Below are 21893 nucleotides of genomic sequence, written 5' to 3'. Positions count from 1 at the left end.
ACCTAAAATAAATGTACAGCGTACCTTGAAATAACTTACGACCACAGACTTCCTTGGACAAATGTTTGTATTTCTGAACCAACCGTTCCCATAAAAACACTATAAATCAGCAGCATTAAAAAATCTCTACAGCATTTCTCTACCCTCCGGCAGGCAAACATACAGTAGCACTCTGAAATGGTGGATGTGCCTTTAACTTGGTATTGGTGTTAACAACGGGGGACATAATCCACTATAATACCCTTATTGTATGAAGACAATATGCCTGGTTTATACACACGTCCCTCTGAGGCAGACTAAATGTAAATGTTCACTTTTTAAAGACAAAGTCCACTATATGCTTATACAAGAACATGCCCTGACATGATAACCTATTACGTAATGTGACATTAGCGGGTGAACACCCAATAGTCTAATTTACAGCCTCAGTAGAAAAGGGAATTACCACAGATATTACAAAATAATGTCCATGCTACAATATTCATGTATCATACTTGTGTAAATCAATCCCATTAACCATTTATTATGTTGGAACACATATGGCAAGTGATAAATAGTAATTTCCAAGCCATTGAGGTGAGGTGAAGCATGGTAGAGATAGGTAGTGGTGCTTTATCAATCTGTGTTCTCTGAACATGCCATACCTGTCAGTCTTAGAGAGGGGGGAGAAAAGAGAGCAGCAACATGCCTGTCATTGTTATTGGATATTTTGTGTTTTCCAAGGTTAAACATGGCAGGGGGAATGAAAGCTTGAAAGCCTATCAAGATATTTTTCTCCCACCTTCACCCCACACACTTCCCTCCTCTTGAGTTTCATGGTAAACAATGTTCTCCAGAAACACGGGGCCTTCCTCTTCTCCATTAAATGAAGATGAGTAGAGGAAAGACAGAGAGAGAGAGACAGATAAAGGGAGAGAGAGCGAGAGAGAGACAGTGAAAGAGAGAAAGAAACAGAGTACTATTTACTGTTCATTTCTGATAGCTTATTTAATTTTTGTTTATTGTACATTTCACTTGCTTTGGCAATATAAACATATGTTTCCCATGCCAATAAAGACCCTTTGAATTGAATAAAATATATATATAGAGAGACAGAGAGACTAATGATTTCACAGTTGAGTTTGAGTCAGAGCTGTCATATCACCACTCCACATAACATCTGTTTATTTTAGTTAGAAAACTCACTGAAGGGTTACTTAACAGAGTGGGAGTGTCCGCATGTTTGTTTTGAATTACTTCCCTGCTATATTGGGTGTGTATGAGGGATAGTTGTATAGTCAATCACTGAATTAACCTGGCTGACAAGTCAAATCTATTTGTCACATACACATGGACAGCAGGTGTTAATGCAAGTGTAGAGAAATGCGTGTGCTTCTAGTTCCGACCATGCAGTCATATCTAACAAGTAATATAACCTAACAATTTCACAACAACTACCGTATACACACAAGTGTAAAGGAATGAATACGAATATGTACATAAAAATATATAAATGAGTGATGGCCGAACGGCATAGCCAAGATGCAGTAGATGGTATAGAGTACATTATATACATATGAGATGAGTAATGTAGGATATGAAAACATAAAGTGGCGTTGTTTAAAGTGGCTAGCGATACATTACATCAAGATGCAGTAGATGGTACAGAGTACAGTATATACATATGAGATGAGTAATGCAGGGTATGTACACATTATATAATATAAAGTGGCTAGTGATAAATTGATGACATATATTTTTCCATTATTAAAGTGGCTGAAGTTGAGTCAGTATGTTGGCAGCAGCCACTCAATATTAGTGATGGCTGTTTAATTAACAGTCTGATGGCCTTGAGATAGAAGCACCACTGCCTGTCACCACTTTGATGCACCTGTACTGACCTCACCTTCTGTGTAATAGCGGGGTGAACAGGCAGTGGCTCGGGTGGTTGTTGTCCTTGATGATCTTTTTGGCCTTCCTGTGACATCGGGTGGTGTAGGTATCCTGGAGGGCAAATAGTTTGCACCTGGTGATGCGTTGTGCAGACCTCACTACCCTCTGGAGAGCCTTCCGGTTATGGGCGGAGCAGCTGCCGTACCAGGCGGTGATACAGCCCGACAGGATGCTCTCAATTGTGCATCTGTAAAAGTTTGTGAGTGTTTATGGTGACAAACCTCCTGAGGTTGAAGAGGCACTGCTGCGCAGTGCCTCTTGGTATATAATGTGGTCAGCATTTGATTGTGAGGAATTCTAAGTCAGGTGAACAAAAGGACTTGAGTTCCTGTATGTTATGATCACACCACGTCTCGTTAATACCTGTTAGAGATCGGGCTACTTTTTTCAACATTCTGTTAAAAATCGTGCAACATTTCAACGTCCTGCTACTCATGCCAGGAATATAGTATATGCATATGATTAGTATGTGTGCATAGGAAACACTCTGAAGTTTCTAGAACTGGTTCAATGGTGTCTGTGACTATAACAGAACGAGTTCCGTGGTGAAAATCCCAAGAAAACCTCATCACAAAATCGAAGAAGAAAAAATCCATCCGCCAGTCTCTGTATTGTCTATGGCTTTCCATAAAGATGGGACTGAGCGTGCAATACCTACAGCTTCCACACGATGTCGCCAGTGTTGTGATTTCCAGGCCCATTTATTCTTGGTCAGACCACTGAATACCACATCCGGTCTTCAGATGTGCACCCAAAAAAAATGTCGACTAGAAATTGGACTTCGTTTTGAAAACTTATAGTTATTGAATACAGATCGCTCCGTGATCAATTTGATCGTTTATTAACGTTTACTAATACCTAAACTTGGATTACAGAAGTAGGTTGAAGTGTTTTGTCAAAGTTATAGGGAACTTTATGAATTTTAAAAAATTACGTTGCATTGGGAAACGTTCCTTTTTCCATGGATTTCACGGTGTTCATAAATGGACATTTTGGGTATATATGGACCGATTTAATCGAAAAAAAGACCCAATTGTGATGTTTATGGGACATATAGGAGTGCCAACAAAGGTAATGAATGTTTTATATTTTATTTCTGTGTTTTGGGTAGCGCCGGCTACGCTAATTTCTTTGTTTACGTCCCCTTTGTGTGTTTCTGGGGGCTGCATGCTATCAGATAATAGCTTCTCATGCTTTCACCCAAAAGCATTTTACAAATCTGACATGTTGTCTATATTCACAACGAGTGTGGCTTGAATTGAGTACCCTGCATGTGAGTTTTAATGAAAGTTTGAGTTGTATCGAGTACAATTAGTTGGCGCTCTGGAATTTCCGCTGATTTGGTTCCTGTACAGGAACCGCAGCTGTAAAAGGTTTTAATCATAAGGCAGACACCCCCGCCCTTCTTCTTACCAGAGAGATGTTCTGTCGGCGCGATGAGTGGAGAAACCAGGTGGCTTTACCGACTCAGATAGTGTGTCTCGAGTGAGCCATGTTTCTGTGAAACGGGACTTTACAGTCTCGGATGTCTCTCTGGAATGCTACCCTTGCTTGAATTTCGTCTACCTTGTTGTCAAGAGACTGGACATTGGCGAGTAGTACGCTCGGGAACGGTGCGCGACCGCTCTGTCTGCCCCTTCTACGGAGTCATTGTTTTCGGTCTCTGGGATCCGATCCATTGTCCTGGGTGGTGCGCCAAACAAAGGATCCGCTTCGGGAAAATCTTATGCGTGGTACGCACCCAGGGCTGATGTGTCTTGAAATTTAGTCACCCGGTGATTGTCAAGCAAATAACTGCCGGTCTCACGGGAATTGACTGTTAATTAACATAAACACGTCCAGCATCTCCTGGATGCCATGCATAGCCTACAAGCCATTGATGCAGACCTCTAGAACATCTACACTTTAAATAGTCCAATAAATCCACTTAATACAGCCTACACCTTCACAATAAATACATTTAATTGTAATTATAGACAGGTCTAAAGAAACATGATAGGAAGAAAATGTAATCTATTTCAGAACAGAATAGCATACTTTGAGTCGTCCTTATGTTAAGCCCTGATATGGCTATTGCATATGTCTGTGGGCTACACTGGTTCATTTTGCAGACAAGATTTGCTTAGAATTCCATGGAATTATTTTGTATTATGTTATAGTATGAAGAACACAACTGAACATAGCTGAATAAAATAGAAATAATATTTTCTCCAAAGTGAGCACATTTGGCTATTTTGTGTTGAGCGGTTAACAAAGAAATTTGGGTGACAAAATAACCAATAAACTGTAACCGAGCATGTTTTTAACAAAGGACACATGAAACCATGGCGCATCACAGCCTATCAAATGTCAAGGTAAGCACTGATTGAAGGGATTTGGTTTCCTTCACCTGGTCATCTCCCCTCACTGAAGTAGGCTAAATACTTTACTGCATTGTTTACCCTAGGTGAACTTTCTGTGTCGGGTGTGGTTCCTCATACAGTATCTCCTTACACTCTCTCTTTCACAGACACACACACACACGTGTACAAACACGACTAACAAACAAAATGACACACGTGTACAAACACGACTAACAAACAAAATGGCACACGGAAACACACAGACACGCACGCACACACGTCTCTCAAAACATATGGTCTGTGTTTCTATGGCCACCAGTGAGCTCCAGAGACTGGGTTGCCATGGAGACAGCTGTGTCTTAATGAGATTCCCCAGCAGGGTATGGGGTGGGAAATGAGAATGTTCCATCAGACCCACGTGACAGCAGGTGGCCATTAGAAACGTGTATGTCTGTGTGTGCGCAGTTTCACAGCTTCCCCTTGTGTGAGCCCACCCACATAACAGGGTTAAAGCACCTTGCAACTCCCTTACTTTTTCAAATTCTGTCACTTCCCTCACTAACTTCATACCACGCTGGCTCTTTCTCTCTCGATTTCAGTCACGCTGTCACTCTTGGTTTTCTGAAGTAACAAATTGTCAGCTCTGCATTTTCCAATAATGTGTGTGCTTATTTCTGAGGTGAGCATCAGCTTTAATCTGGCCTCTTATTGATATTACCTGGAAGTTCTTTGAACTGCGTAGCTTTCTATCCCCCAACACCACCCCTAGTAGAAATCGTTATCATCCTGGGACATGAATGTTTGTCTCAAACGGACAGTTCATTATTTCCTCCTCAGAGATATCTGCACTCTTGCATTGACCTTGTTCAGTGTTATATAACACATACAGTGAGTATTACAAACATTAGGAAAACCTTCCTGATATTGAGGTACACCCCTCCTCCCCTCTGTTTTCCCTCAGAACAACCTCAATGTGTCAGGGCATGGACTGTACAAGGTGTCGAAAGCAGGGATGCTGGCCCATGACTCCAATGCATCCCACAGTTCTAAAAAGTAGGCTGCATGTCCATTGGGTGGTGGATTATTCGTAATACACACAAGAAACTGTTGAGCATGAAAAACCCAGCAGCATTGCAGTTCTTGACACAAACCGGTGCACCTGTCACCAAGAAGGCTTAAAAATCATTTTAACCTGTCTCCTCCACCTTCATCTACACTGATTGAAGTGGATTTAACAAGTGACACCAATAAGGGGTCGTAGCTTTCACCTGGTCTGTCATGGAAAGCGCTTGCGTTCTTAATGTTTGTACACTCAGTACATACCACCCAGTGCCCACACTCTGTACTTACACGATAATGATATGATCGTCTGCCATGCAGCTAGATTAGAGCTAGATTAGAATAGGGGACTCATGTACACCATATTCATTAAATTACTATCCGTAACATTTGGAACATTTCTCCACCCTGAACACAGCTTGTGTGAACTACTCACTCCTTGGTGACAATACACGTGTCCAGTGGGTGAGGCCAGCTGGGGATCTAGACCATGTGTGTCTAGACCGTGTGTTGCCGAGCTCAGCCACAACCTGGGGGGAGAAGACAAAACACACACAGAAAGACAGGGACCGAGGGACACACACAAAGTTAGTCTCACCGTAATGTTCTGATTGGTCAGAGAATATTCTATTGTATTAGGATTTCTTTTAGTCCTCATTTTGAATAATCTTCCAAGAGTCCTTAAACATACAAATTCAATGTATAATCCAAATACATTTTAACATACACTGTATATACAGAAGTATGTGGACACCCCTTCAAATTAGTGAATTCTGCTCTTTCAGTCACACCCGTTGCTGAAAGGTGTATAAAGTCGAGCACACAGTCATGTAATCTCCATAGACAAACATTGGCAGGAGAATGGCCTTCTTGATGAGCTCAGCTACTTTCAATGTGGCACCGTCATAGGATGCCACCTTTCTAACAACTCAGTTCGTCAACTTTCTGCCCTGCTAGACCTGCCCCGGTCGACTGTAAGTGTTGTTATTGTGAAGTGGAAACTTCTAGAGAAACGACAGATCAACCGCAAAGTGGTAAGATCACAGAACGGGACCTCCAAGTGCTGAAGCACGTAGCGCGTAACATTTGTCTGTCCTCGGATGCAACACTCACTACCGAGTTCCAAACAGCCTCTGGAAGCAACGTCAGCACAAGAACTCGTCAGGAGCTTCATGAAACACATTTCCATGGCTGAGCAGCCGCACACAAACCTTGGATCACCATGCGCAATGCCAAGCCTCAGCTGAAGTGGTGTAAGCTCACCGCATAGTTCTCTGGAGCAGTGGAAATCTGTTCTCTGGAGTGATGAATCACGCCTCACCATCTGGCAGTCCGACGGATGAATCGGAGTTTGGCGGATGCCAGGAGAACACCACCTGCCCAAACCATAGCACCAACTGTAAAATTTGGTGGAGGAGGAATAATGGTCTGGGGCTGTTTTTCATGGTCCGGGCTAGACCCCTTAGTTCCAGTGAAGGGAAATCTTACGGCTACAGCATTCAATGACATTCTAGATGATTCTGTGCTTCCAACATTGTGGCAAAAATTGGGGGAAGGCCCTTTCCTGTTTCAGCATGACAATGCCCCCATGCACAAGAGAGGTCCTAACTGTAATGGTTTGTCGAGATTGGTGTGGAAGAACTTGACTGGCCTGCACAGAGGCCAATCTCAACCCTATCGAATACCTTCGAGATGAATTGCAATGCGGACTGCGAACCAGGCATAATCGCCCAACATTAGTGCCCGACCTCTAATGGTTGTGGCTGAATGGAAGCAAAACACCGTAGCAATGTTCCAAACATCTAGTGGAAAGCTTTCCCTGGAGAGTGGAGGCTGTTATAATAGGGGAGACCAACTCCATATTAATGCCCATGATGTTGAAATGAGATGTTCGACGAGCAGGTGTCCACATACATTGTGATACTGTATAACGCACTGTTACAAACAGAATTAATACACTGACATATTGACCAGATAAATACTCGACAGTCTGAAAAGATAGATTGGTTCCTACATCTACCATAGTTATGCACAACCTTCCAATTTATTATATTTTAAAGGTTCTAAAGTAGAAAAAGAAGGAAGGAAGCGCTGCTAAGGTAGACAATAGTAGGTTCAAATCAAATCAAATTTTGTTTGTCACATACACATGGTTAGCAGATGTTAATGCGAGTGTAGCGAAATGCTTGTGCTTCTAGTTCCGACAATGCAGTAATAACCATAACTAATCTAACTAACAATTCCAAAACTACTGTCTTATACACAGTGTAAGGAGATAAAGAATATGTACATAAAGATATATGAATGAGTGATGGTACAGGGCAGCATAGGCAAGATACAGTAGATGGTATCGAGTACAGTATATACATATGAGATGAGTATGTAAACAAAGTGGCATAGTTAGTGGCTAGTGATACATGTATTACTAAGGATGCAGTAGATGATATAGAGTACAGTATATACGTATACATATGAGATGAATAATGTAGGGTATGTAAACATTATAATAGGTAGCATTGTTTAAAGTGACTAGTGATATATTTTACATCATTTCCCATCAATTCCCATTATTAAAGTGGCTGGAGTTGAGTCAGTGTGTTGGCAGCAGCCACTCAAAGTTAGTGGTTGCTGTTTAACAGTATGATGGCCTTGAGATAGAAGCTGTTTTTCAGTCTCTCGGTCCCAGCTTTTATGCACCTGTACTGACCTCGCCTTCTGGATGATAGCGGGGAGAACAGGCAGTGGCTCGGGTGGGTGTTGTCCTTGATGATCTTTATGGCCTTCCTGTAACATCGGGTGGTGTAGGTGTCCTGGAGGGCAGGTAGTTTGCCCCCGGTGATGCGTTGTGCAGACCTCACTACCCTCTGGAGAGCCTTATGGTTGTGGGCGGAGCAGTTGCCGTACCAGACGGTGATACAGCCCGCCAGGATGCTCGCGATTGTGCATCTGTAGAAGTTTGTGAGTGTTTTTGGTGACAAGCCGAATTTCTTCAGCCTCCTGAGGTTGAAGAGGCGCTGCTGCGCCTTCTTCACGATGCTGTCTGTGTGAGTGGACCAATTCAGTTTGTCTGTGATGTGTATGCCGAGGAACTTAAAACTTGCTACCCTCTCCACTACTGTTCCATCGATGTGGATAGGGGGGTGTTCCCTCTGCTGTTTCCTGAAGTCCATAATCATCTCCTTAGTTTTGTTGACGTTGAGTGTGAGGTTATTTTCCTGACACCACACTCCGAGGGCCCTCACCTCCTCCCTATAGGCCATCTCGTCGTTGTTGGTAATCAAGCCTACCACTGTTGTGTCGTCCGCAAACTTGATGATTGAGTTGGAGGCGTGCGTGGCCACGCAGTCGTGGGTGAACAGGGAGTACAGGAGAGGGCTCCGAACGCACCCTTGTGGGGCCCCAGTGTTGAGGATCAGCGGGGTGGAGATGTTGTTGCCTACCATCACCACCTGGGGCGGCCCGTCAGGAAGTCCAGTACCCAGTTGCACAGGGCGGGGTCGAGACCCAGGGTCTCGAGCTTGATGACGAGCTTGGAGGGTACTATGGTGTTAAATGCCGAGCTGTGGTCGATGAACAGCATTCTCACATAGGTATTCCTCTTGTCCAGATAGGTAAGAGCAGTGTGCAGTGAGGTTGAGATTGCATTGTCTGTGGACCTATTTGGGCGGTAAGCAAATTGGAGTGGGTCTAGGGTGTCAGGTAGGGTGGAGGTGATATGGTCCTTGACTAGTCTCTCAAAGCACTTCATGATGACGGAAGTGAGTGCTAAGGGGCGGTAGTCCTTTAGCTCAGTGACCTTAGCTTTCTTGGGAACAGGAACAAAGGTGGCCCTCTTGAAGCATGTGGGAACAGCAGACTGGTATACGGATTGATTGAATATGTCCGTAAACACACCAGCCAGCTGGTCTGCGCATGCTCTGAGGGCACGGCTGGGGATGCCGTCTGGGCCTGCAGCCTTGCGAGGGTTAACACGTTTAAATGTTTTACTCACCTCGGCTGCAGTGAAGGAGAGTCTGCATGTTTTCATTGCAGGCCGTGTCAGTGGCACTGTATTGTCCTCAAAGCGGGCAAAAAATTTATTTAGTCTGCCTGGGAGCAAGACATCCTGGTCCGTGACTGGGCTGGTTTTCTTCTTGTCGTCCGTGATTGACTGTAGACCCTGCCACATACCTCTTGTGTCTGAGCCATTGAATTGAGATTCTACTTTGTCCCTATACTGACGCTTAGCTTGTTTGATAGCCTTGCGGATGGAATAGCTGCACTGTTTGTATTCGGTCATGTTGCCAGTCACCTTGCCCTGATTAAAAGCAGTGGTTCGCGCTTTCAGTTTCACGCGAATGCTGCCATCAATCCACGGTTTCTGGTTAGGGAATGTTTTAATCGTTGCTATGGGAACGACATCTTCAACGCACGTTCTAATGAACTCGCACACCGAATCAGCGTAATCGTCAATGTTGTTGCCTGACGCAATACGAAACATATCCCAGTCCACATGATGGAAGCAGTCTTGGAGTGTGGAATCAGCTTGGTCGGACCAGCGTTGGACAGACCTCAGCGTGGGAGCTTCTTGTTTTAGTTTCTGTCTGTAGGCAGGGATCAGCAAAATGGAGTCGTGGTCAGCTTTTCCAAAAGGAGGGCGGGGCAGGGCCTTATATGCGTCGCTGAAGTTAGAATAACAATGATCCAAGGTTTTGCCAGCTCTGGTTGCGCAATCGATATGCTGATACAATTTAGGGAGTTTTGTTTTCAGATTAGCCTTGTTAAAATCCCCAGCTACAATGAATGCAGCCTCAGGATGTATGGATTCCAGTTTGCAAAGAGTCAAATAAAGTTCGTTCAGAGCCATCGATGTGTCTGCTTGGGGGGAATATATACGGCTGTGATTAAAATCGAAGAGAATTCTCTTGTTAGATAATGCGGTTGACATTTGATTGTGAGGAATTCTAAATCAGGTGAACAAAAGGATTTGAGTTCCTGTATGTTTCTGTGATCACACCACGTCTCGTTAGCCATAAGGCATAAGCCCCCGCCCATCTTCTTACCAGAAAGATGTTTTTTTCTGTCGGCGCGATGCGTGGAGAAACCCGCTGGCTGCACCGCCTCCGATAGCGTCTCTCCAGTGAGCCATGTTTCCGTGAAACAAAGAACGTTACAGTCTCTGATGTCCCTCTGGAATGCTACCCTTGCTCGGATTTCATCAACCTTGTTGTTAAGAGACTGGACATTGGCGAGAAGAATGCTAGGGAGTGGTGCACGATGTGCCCGTCTCCGGAGTCTGACCAGAAGACCGCCTCGTTTCTCTCTTTTACGGAGTCGTTTTTTTGGCTCGCCGGCTGGGATCAATTCCGTTGTCCTGGTTGTAAAGGCAGAACACAGGATCCGCTTCGCGAAAGTCATATTCTTGGTCGTACTGATGGTGAGTTGACGCTGATCTTATATTCAGTAGTTCTTCTCGACTGTATGTAATGAAACCTAAGATGACCTGGGGTACTAATGTGGACAGAAGGTGCTCTTTCGTAAATTGGTCATCAAAAAGAAGGGAGGACCAAGGCACTCTTTACATAATTAATTAAAATGCCTTAATTTGTATTGGACCTGAAACGCATCTGTTTTTCAATCTTTGTTTCTAAAGACTGCAGCTATCTATTCTGAAAGTTTATCTGGCCATGCAAAAGAGGATAGGCTTCAGCTCTAGTCTAGTTCCTCTGGAGTTTTTTTTTGTTACCAATGAGCCAGCTGCTTGCTCTTTAGGTGTTCATGCCAAGGAGGTGAGACTCACAGTCCTGTGGGGGCTACTCTTGGGTGAGGTGGTGGGGGTGCAGAGGGGACGGGGCTGCAGCTGCAGGAGGAGGATCCTGGGTGGGCACGGCTGCCTCAGTGGGAGGGATCTCCACCGTCTTTCAGTCCTCCCCTTCCTCCACCATGAGGGCGATCAGAGTCCCCAGATGCACTGCACGACTGCCCTCCTCCATCTGTGGGAAGACAGAGACACACTTAAAACAATAATCACTTCATCAGATAGCATTTGATATGACTTAGACTGCTCAAGAAGACTGAGGAGAGGGGGAGAAAGAGAGTGCACAAAATAACAAGTAAAAGAATGAGAAAGGAAGAGGAGCACTAGGGAGAAGAAGGAAGGGAGAATGAGTGAGAAACTAAAGAGAGAGAGGCCAAATGATAGGAAGAATGGAAAGAGAACAGGAGAGAGAGGGTTTTCAAAAGATGTGCACCTCGACACAACATTCAATACTGTTTCCAGAGGGACCATGGGCAGACCCTTCAATTCGCTGTGCGTCCCTCCCCACTGCCTACTCAACTTAATTTCCCCTTGCCGCTGTTCTATTCCAACAAAACACAAACAAGGGTAAAGACTAATAGAGGGGGGAATGGATTGCTTACAGTTTCTTAACCCCCCCTCCCATCGCACATTGATTCTCTCCCTCTCTCTAGCTATCCATTTCCCTTTCTAACAGAGTCAAAAAAGCACAGCATGGATGTCTCCTCCCCCCCACTGTCAGCTAGGTGTTTTTCCTCTGTCAATATTGATTAGTTCTAAATGATAGGGCTAGCACAATAGATGGGCCAGGGCCGCGACACTCCATCTATTTCCAAAAGGGATCCACTTATTGAGCTGTCATTCCTGCTAAAGGGCGTAGCTCTGTTTGCCAGACAGGAAGGAAAAATAAGACAGAAAGCACAACAACAGCTGTTGGCGAAAGGGAGAGCCGTCTCTTTTGATCATGGCGACACAGAACTTGATCAGGAAGTTGGTTTCTGCGTTAGATCACACCACAAGCCCTTGTAACTGGCTGAATGTCAGTTGGTTTTGAACCATAAGTTTTGGAGGAAAACCCACAGCTGTGACTTGTTCAGCCCCACCTCCTCCAAAGTGCCCCGAGGGTTGACGTTTTTCTCAGTATGTCACGTTCTGACCTTAGTTCCCTTGTTTTTGTCTTTGTTTTAGTATGGTCAGGGGGGCGTGAGTTGGCGTGGGCAGTCTATGTTTGTTTTTCTATGTTGGTTTTTGAGTTCGGCCTAGTATGGTTCTCAATCAGAGGCAGCCGTCAATTTTTGTCCCTGATTGAGAATCATACTTAGGTACTCACTTTTGGTTTGTGGGTGTTTGTTTCCTTGTGAGTGTTTGGGCCACACGGTACTGTTTCGTTTTGTTCACATCGTTTATTGTTTTGTTCCAGTGTTCAGTTTGTTTATTAGAAAGACATGAACACTTACCACGCTGCACCTTGGTCCTCCTCTCTATCTCCAGACGACATCCGTTACACAGTACAATACTAAAGATCAGCTTTAATATTGCAGATAGATTGTAGCTTCCATCAATGTTATTGTCGTTATCATTTCCAATCCCCCATATAATTTTTGGTAAATATTTTGCAATTTTTTTGGCAGGGGACTTGGGAATCTTTTAAAAAACTTTTTCTTATGTCTTATGTTGTACACATCTTTTAATATACACTGCTCAAAAAAATAAAGGGAACACTTAAACAACACAATGTAACTCCAAGTCAATCACACTTCTGTGAAATCAAACTGTCCACTTAGGAAGCAACACTAAATTTCACATGCTGTTGTGCAAATGGAATAGACAACAGTTGGAAATTCTAGGCATTTAGAAAGACACCCCCAATAAAGGAGTGGTTCTGCAGGTGGGGACCACAGACCACTTCTCAGTTCCTATGCTTCCTGGCTGATGTTTTGGTCACTTTTGAATGCTGGCGGTGCTTTCACTCTAGTGGTAGCATGAGACAACCCACACAAGTGGCTCAGGTAGTGCAGCTCATCCAGGATGGCACATCAATGCGAGCTGTGGAAAGGTTTGCTGTGTCTGTCAGCGTAGTGTCCAGTGCATGGAGGCGCTACCAGGAGACAGTACATCAGGAGACGTGGAGGAGGCCATAGGAGCGCAACAACCCAGCAGCAGGACCGCTACCTTCGCTTTTGTGCAAGGAGGAGCAGGAGGAGCACTGCCAGAGCCCTGCAAAATGACCTCCAGCAGGCCACAAATGTGCTTGTGTCTGCTCAAACTTCATGAGGGTGGTACGAGGGCCCGACGTCCACAGGTGGGGGTTGTGCTTACAGCCCAACACCGTGCAGGACGTTTGGCATTTGCCAGAGAACACCAAGATTGGCAAATTCGCCACTGGCGCCCTGTGCTCTTCACAGATGAAAGCAGGTTCACACTGAGCACATGTGACAAATGTGACAGTCTGGAGACGCTGTGGAGAACATTCTGCTGCCTGCAACATCCTCCAGCATGACCGGTTTGGCGGTGGGTCAGTCATGGTGTTGGCATTTCTTTGGGGGGCCGCACAGCCCTCCATGTGCTCGCCAGAGGTAGCATGACTGCCATTAGGTACCGGGATGAGATCCTCAGACCCCTTGTGAGACCATATGCTGGTGCGGTTGGCCCTGGGTTCCTCCTAGTGCAAGACAATGCTAGACCTCAAGTGGCTGGAGTGTGTCAGCAGTTCCTGCAAGAGGAAGGCATTGATGCTATGGACTGGCCCGCCCGTTCCTCAGAGCTGAATCCAATTGAGCACATCTGGGACATCATGTCTCGCTCCATCCACCAACGCCACGTTGCACCACAGACTGTCCAGGAGTTGGCGGATGCTTTAGTCCAGGTCTGGGAGCAGATCCCTCAGGAGACCATCCGCCACCTCATCAGGAGCATGCCCAGGTGTTGTAGGGAGGTCATACAGGCACGTGGAGGCCACACACACTACTGAGCTTCATTTTGACTTGTTTTAAGGACATTACATCAAAGTTGGATCAGCCTGTAGTATGTATGATTTTCCACTTTAATTTTGAGTGTGACTCCAAATCCAGACCTCCATGGGTTGATACATTTGATTTCCATTGATAATTTTTGTTTGATTTTGTGGTCAGCACATTCATCTATGTAAAGAAAATAGTAGTTAATAGGAATATTTCATTCAAATAAAAACATGTTTATAGTCAACACTTGGCTTTTCCTTGAGGGTGACACATTCGCAGTCAGGATCTCTAGTCTCCACTAAGTGTTGGTAACACCACATAAGGTTCCCCTTATCCAACTGTCTTTTGAAAAACAATCTTTTCACTGCTCAGAGATAAAACACCTATGTTCTTCTGCCTAGCATGGAAGTGGCTAGAATCTTCAGAGGTGTAAGGAATATTAGGAGACTGAAACTAGGGATATACTGTAGCTGCTGGAAGGTGACCATTGGTGGTCATCAGGTCCTGTTGGAAGGTGAACCTTCAGCCCCATTCTGAGGTCCTGAGTGCTCTGCAGCAGGTTTTCATCAAAGATCTCTCTGTACTTCTCTACGTTCATCTTTCCCTCAATCCTGACAAGTCTCCCTGTCCCTGCCGCTAAAAAACATCCCCACAGCATGATGCTGCCACCACCATGCTTCACCGTAGGGATGATGCCAGGTTTCCTCCAGATGTGACGCTTGGCATTCAGGCCAAAGAGTTCAATTTTGGTTTCATCAGACCAGATAATCTTGTTTCTCATGGTCTGAGAGTCCTTTAGGTGCCTTTTGGCAAACTCCAAGCGGGCTGTCATGTACCTTTAACTGAGTGGCTTCCGTCTGGCCATTCTACCATAAAAGGCCTAAATTGGTGAAGTGCTGCAGAGATGGTTGTCCTTCTGGAAGGTTCTCCCATCTCCACAGAGGAGCTCTAGAGCTCTGGGTTCTCGGTCAACTCATGGGTGAACAAGGAGTAAGGCAGAGTAATGATGAGACACCCCTGGGGTTGCCCTGTGTTAAGAGTCAATGTGGAGGAGGTGTTGTTGCCAATGTTCACAGCCTGTGGTTTTCCTGTCAGAAAGTTAAGGATCCAGTTGCGGAGGGTTGTGTCCAGATCCAGGGCACTGAGCTTGGTGTCAAGATTCGATGGAACAATAGTGTTGAATGCTTAACTGTAGTCAATGAACAACATTCTCACATCGGTGTTCCTCTTGTCCAGATGTGTTACGGCCATGTGAATAGCAATAGAAATTGCATCTTTTGTGGACCTGTTGGAGCGGTAGACAAATTGGAGTGGGTCCAGTGTGCCTGGCATGCCTTGATCTGGGCCTTGACAAGCCTCTTGGAGCACTTCATGATGACTGAGGTGAGCACGAGAGGGCGATAGTCATTTTGGCATGTCACCTTGTTTTTCTTGGGCACTGGGACAATGGCGGTCTCCTTATATCAGGTGGGGACTACAGCCTAAGACAGGGACAGTTTGAATATGTCCGAGAAGATGCCCCCAGCCGTTCAGCACACACCGAGGACGCGGCCAGGGACGCCATATTGGCTGGCTGCTTAGTGAATATTCACTCAAAAGTTTTCCTCATGTCAGCCTCGAAGAGTGAAAGCACCTGGTCGTCCGTAGCAGCGAGATTCTTCCTGGATGGATCGGTATTGTCTGCCTCGAAGCAAGCATGAAATGTGTTATGCCTGTCTGGGAGGGAGGCTTCGATGGGCACTGCATCGATATTCTGTAGTCCTTGCCATATATGACACGAGTCTATTCAAGTTTGAGTATGTATTATCGTTTTGCATCCCAAGTGGATTTGCGGAGATTGTACCTGCTTGCCTTGTATGCGTTGTGCGCCACCAATACATCAAGGTTTGTTCTGCTGACATTGAATAACGCAGCACGGGCTCTCAGCATGGTATGGATTTCCCCGATCCTCCATTTTTGGTTGGGGTATATCTGGATTTTTATTGTGGGTTCTACATCATCAACACATTTTCTAAAGATTGTGATTGACGATGAATATTCCTCAATGTTGATGGATAAATCATTTTATTATTACATTTTTGCACTCCCCCCCTTTTTCTCCCCAATTTTGTGATATCCATTTGGTAGTTAAGATCTTGTCTTATCGCTGCGACTCCCCAACGGGCTCGGGATGGGCAAATGTCGAGTCATGTGTCCTTGGAAACATGACCCGCCAAGCTGCGCTGCTTCTTAACACACTGCGTCGGAGGAAACACCGTTCAACTGACAACTGAAGTCAGCTGGCTGTCGCCAGGCCCACCACAAGGAGTCACTAGAGCACAATGAGCCAAGGAAATCCCCACGGCCAAACCCTCACGGTGCTGGGCCAATTATGCGCCATCCTATGGGGCTCCTGGTCACGGCTGGCTGGGATTGGGATTGAACCAGAGGCTGCAGTGGCAGCTTAGACTGCTGCGCAACTCAGGAGGTGGGTGGATGAATCTTCGCTGGTGGGTCCATCGAGTTGCTGATTGTAGGTGGGGAGTAGGAAGAGAGACTTGATCTGATTGGCCAAAGTGAGGTGGGGGATGGCCTCGTATGGGTCATGGATGTTTGTGTATATATGGTCAAACACACTGGATTCTCTTGTAGGGCAGGATACATGTTGGGGATATCTTGTTGACCAGGAATTGTGTTAGAAAACATACCTCTCCACCCCCAACTCATTCCACAAGCTGCCGATCAATCTATTCAGCATATGGAGAAGCAGTCTGGTTGAAAAGCACAGTCGAGTGTATTCTCCATAAGCCCCGTTTTATCACTTGAAGCCTTGCTCTGCGTTCACAAACTTAATTTTTCATTGATTAGACATGAGCCATCAGGATACTAGGAAGAGGCTGTGTAGCCCATCTTTTCAGCGTAGCTTGGATTCCCTCTCTCCTTACTCTTCTTTGTCATCGGTGTTACCTTAGGTCAGGGCTGCCCAACCCTCTTCCAGGAGATCTACCGTTCTGTGGGTTTTCATTCCAAGAAGCAAAGTCGAGCAGGAACCGGCAAGACGGGTCACCATCTTAGTGTCACCATCTTATCCATGTACATCCCAAAGGGTTATTATGATTCTCATTGTAACAGATTTATAAACATGAGGACCACTAAAGACAGCAGTGGGGAACAAAATGCCACTAATGATTACACATTGACAGGCTGTAATGAGTGTTTGGTTAGGACTGCAGCCAGGTTTTTGACACTCAGTGTATGAGTGAGTGAGAGACAGAGAGAGCAAGAAGGACAGAGATGGAGCACTGGGACAGTGATTGCGTTTATCCGGTTTATAATCCAGAGTGGAGGATGGGGAAAGGTGGCAGATGAGGTATCCATACATCTTCATTGTATTGGATCATTGCAACACCGCAGTATATCATAAACTGTCTCTGACAATCACTGTCCCAGATTCCAAGAACACAGGATGAGATGTTACTATCCGTTGTGCAAGCACTTCCAAGAGTTAATAAACAGTGAACGTGGTGAAATTTGGGGAGCGCATCGTCAGTAGTGTACCTTTGGTTCCTAGGGTGTTTCGGGCTTTCACACTATACACCCTCCCCAAAGGCGGCCAGCGACAGGGTGATCAATCCTACGCTTGCGTCCCATTCCCAATTAGTCATAGGAGTTGCCTTGTTGTTGATAGCCAACATCCCATGGGACTATGCATGGCAGGGGCGTCCTCCTCCCTGAGTCAAGCATTGTTGACCGCATACCTCCTGGCCCTCTCACTTCGGGGCCCAGCTGTGGTCTTTCCTCTTCATCCAGAGCCACTGACTGCTGCCTTCTGCCACCTCTGATACAGCTTTGATTGCTGAACGCTGGCTCTGGCCCTTAATTCCCAGGTCTCTAAGCAGTCTGGTTGTAGATGTTGCCACAAAACCTCTGCAGCCCACCTCCACTGGTCGGACTTCTGTGTTCCAGCCATGATGCCGTGCTTCGGCAGCTAGATCAGCATAGCGCAGATGTTTTCGCTCATAAGCCTCATCTACTGAGTTTTCCCAGGGTACTGTGAGCTCAATGATGAAGACCTTATTGAGTGAACGGGACCAGAGCACCATGTCAGGTCTTAGGGTGGTGGTTGCGATCTCCGGAGGAAACACAAGTTGCCGGCCAATGTCAGCTAGCATTTTCCAGTCGCGGGCCAAGCGCAGCTGGTCTCGCTCTAATGGTGTAGAGCCGCTCTTCGGTGGTTTAACCCCTTCGCGGACAAAGTTTGTCCGTAAGGAGTGTGATGCTGCTGTGGGTGGTAGGGAGTTGGTGGCAGCTCGCTTGTCCTCCAGGGCGGACGCAAGGTTTTTAAGGACTTGGTTGTGACGCCAAGTGTAGCGTCCTTGGGTGAGGCTTGTTTTACACCCTGTGAGAATGTGCCTGAGGTTGGCTGGCATGGAACAGAGGGCACAGTCCGGATCTTCACCATACCATTGGTGAAGATTAACTGGTGTTGGAAGGACGTCATATGTTGCTCTGATTGAAAAGCTCAACCGCCTCGCTTCCATGGCCCACAGATCCTTCCAGCTGATCTTCCTCTTCTCCACACTGTCCCATCGAGTCCACATACATGCAGCTAGTCTATTGTACTACAATATAAAACCATTCAATTCTCACTGTGACTATGGTGCCTTTTCCTACTCCAGATTAGAGCTTGATGTTTTGTGGGACACATACTGAGCAGTGGACAAGGAAATGTACAACCACGGAGTGTTCCACAATGTGCCACACAAAGCATGTGACTGGGGTGTGAGGGAGAGAGAAAGCCCAATGATGTTCCCTCCCCACTAATAGGTTCTCCATAAACATCAATTAGACAACCAGGTATTTATAGACTTATTTAATACAGCTGCCTAAGAAGCTGCTGCTGGGGGCTGTAATTCACACTCACACACACACGCACCCGCACATGGACACGCACACAAACACCCCCCCTTGCCACTGTCATTTTATTTTATTATTATGGCATACCATCTGATGTGTGGATGTCTCCATCAATGAAGTAAAGGCATATAAGCACACATTTAGACTCGAGAGAGACAGAGGGAGTGAGAGAAGAAACACAAGCACCACCAGTGGGGCTCAACACTGCCATCATCTGGCTGTTAAAGGACAGCTACTGAGCCATTCAGTCGCTCAGAGTCATTTAGTCAAATACATGAGCAGCACATCAAATGGACCAGACAGGTAAACGATGCCGTTTTAACACAACTGACTCACATAATAACTTGATTTCAGTGAAGAACGATAGGTCAAGAGGTGGATGAGGACACCATTTTTAGTAGGCTATGCATGGATTTCAGAAAATAACCATTAATTATATATGATTATATTTATTTTTTGTACTGTTAATATGCACACACACTGACACTCCAACACACACACACAAACACTCACTTCCTAATATGCTCACACCCACACAATATGCACATACATTTATACGGGCTCTACACACAAACACATACGCACTCACATACAATCATCATACGCTGTTGCTAGTCTGTTTATCATATATTCTGATGCCTAGTCACCTTACCCCTATACAAATCTAACTCTTATTACTCCAGTATCCCCCCTGTAAATATGGTACTGGAAATGACTGACCCTGTGTATACTGTACATGTGTCACATGATCCCCGGCTAACTGCTCAGTTCTTCTCCCAAAGAACAGTCCTGTGGTCTCCCTTCGCTTAGTAGGTTTTTTCTCATTACCTCTCAGCAAAGTATAAAAAAACACATTCAAACTCCGTACTTCTCATAGGCTCAACCTGTCTCCCAATGATGTAGGCTTTCTAAACACTAAAACCTGGGTTACTGGCCTCTTAGTCTGATTTCCAATTTTTCTCACCATTTGCATCCATTTGTTGTTTTCCTCAGATCCCCCAGGGGGTCCCTTGGCTGAGCCAACAAGGAGACCCATGGAAAGGATGATGGGGAAAACAAACCACCAGACCCGGGGTAGTCACTGTTTCCTAGTTATAGAACCTGATAGTGAGTGTGAAATGATGACGCCTTTTTCTTCATCTTTCTTTCCGGCCTTTAGGTCTGGGCCCTCTGCTTTGTTCCTTTGGCTCTGACCTTCTTTCTCCTTCAGATGTTCTCGGGGCCCTGCTCTCCCTCTAGTGGCTCATCCATGGCTCCCACTCTGGGGGTTGCTTGCAGTGGGAGAAATGATACCAGCCGGACCTCTCCACCACTCACAGGGCTGTTGGTGTCACTATGGTTACCTGGAACAGACCCATCCATCGTGGTTGGTTCAATTTTTGTTTGTGGACTCTGAATTTCACCCAGTCTTCGTTCATGGGAAGCTTGTCAGGGTCTTTACTTGGGGGAACCTTTGCTTTCCTGTGGGCAGAGTGGAGAGACCTCAGTTATGTCTATCTGTCGGTCAGTCATAGGTCGAACACCTGGTGTGTTCATGGGTCATCCTGTTAACATCTCGTAAAGTGTACACCCAATACCTTCGTTAAGGCTGCTGCGCATTTTCACGAGGACAAGGGGCAAGCATTCCACCCAGCTCATTTTTGTGGAATGACAGGCTTTTACAAGCTCCCCTTTAATCATTTGTTTAGCCCTCTCAGTAATCTCGTTACTCTGCAGGTGATAGATGGACACAAACTTCTGGTCACCCATCGTTTTAATCTAAATCTGTAATTAATTGGCATTCGCTGGTGTGGTTTCCCTAACAAGTAAGTGACACCTCACTCACCCAAATATATACATAAACTTTTAATATGACATAGTCAAATTCTAGATAGGAGATATTACATAACTGGCTATTGGTGAAATGCATGATGTCAATATATGATTAATGGAATGAATGATTGATGAATGAATGTAGAGAGGTAGAGGTAGGATGAGGAGAGGTAGGATGATTTTGTAGAGGTGGCTTGACGAGGCTATCTGAGGCTGTCTGAGGCTGCCCTATCCTACGGGGGTGGCCGATTATGATTAAATTAAATACTAGTTATTTTGTTTTTGGAGAGATGGTTCAGCGATAATCATCTATTTTCTATTTACATTAACTTTTAAGAAATGGCATGTCTGGACAGAGATGGCAGAAGAAAACGATATCCACTGGATGGTTCATTCAACAAGACTAGGTTGGATTTAGTCAAGGAGATAATTCAGAGAAGAAAAATTGACAAAAAGAAGGGGAAGAAGAAAGGTATCCTTGTTTCAGAAACCGTGATAGGAATGATGATCTTCATGAACAAGGCTACCGTAATCAAACTAAAGCTGGAGAGAACAATAAGTGTGGGAGGAAAGAAATTAGTCATGACAGAGGCAGAACAGGAGTACTCCCCACCGCCATATGAGACTCAACCCAGAGGACCCCCAGGTGACTATACACAGATCTACCCTCTCATACCACTGACAAAAGAAAATGGAGAAGCAACCACAATTCTCCTCAAGGGGACTCTGATGAAGGAAGTGAAGGACACAACAGAAGTGAGGGAATCATACTTAGGCAGCCTGTTTTTCCATCTTGGTTGTGGGTAGTTGACTTTGTTAGAAGCCTGTATAGCCCTACTAAGCTTCACGTTCTTTTCTGTTGTTTTTGATTGCTTGTTTTTGTTGGCGACATTCATAATAAAAAGAAATGTACGCTCACCACGCTGCACCTTGGTCCGGTCATTTCCCTGATGACGTTCGTGACATGCGGACAGAAATTTACAACGGAAACACAGCTTGTATGTTTCAGAGTAAGTTCTGTACCACACTTAAGGGCATAGCTGATTTTATACATGTGATCACTCCCCAGTGGTATGATCACCTACGTCTATGTATGTACAGTGGGGCAAAAAAGTA

At 45.3% G+C, this 21893-nt stretch overlaps 1 pseudogene; it reads right to left on the bottom strand.

Moving 5' to 3' along the window:
• LOC135508803 (pyruvate dehydrogenase protein X component, mitochondrial-like) overlaps positions 1 to 21893 on the bottom strand; it is a 59676-nt pseudogene that overhangs the window by 23806 nt on the left and 13977 nt on the right.

The sequence above is a fragment of the Oncorhynchus masou genome, chromosome 22 (assembly GCF_036934945.1).
Source record: "Oncorhynchus masou masou isolate Uvic2021 chromosome 22, UVic_Omas_1.1, whole genome shotgun sequence".
NCBI lineage: Eukaryota > Metazoa > Chordata > Actinopteri > Salmoniformes > Salmonidae > Oncorhynchus > Oncorhynchus masou.
The sequence above is the reverse complement of the archived record's forward strand: the minus strand, read 5'-3'. Positions and strand labels throughout refer to the sequence as shown.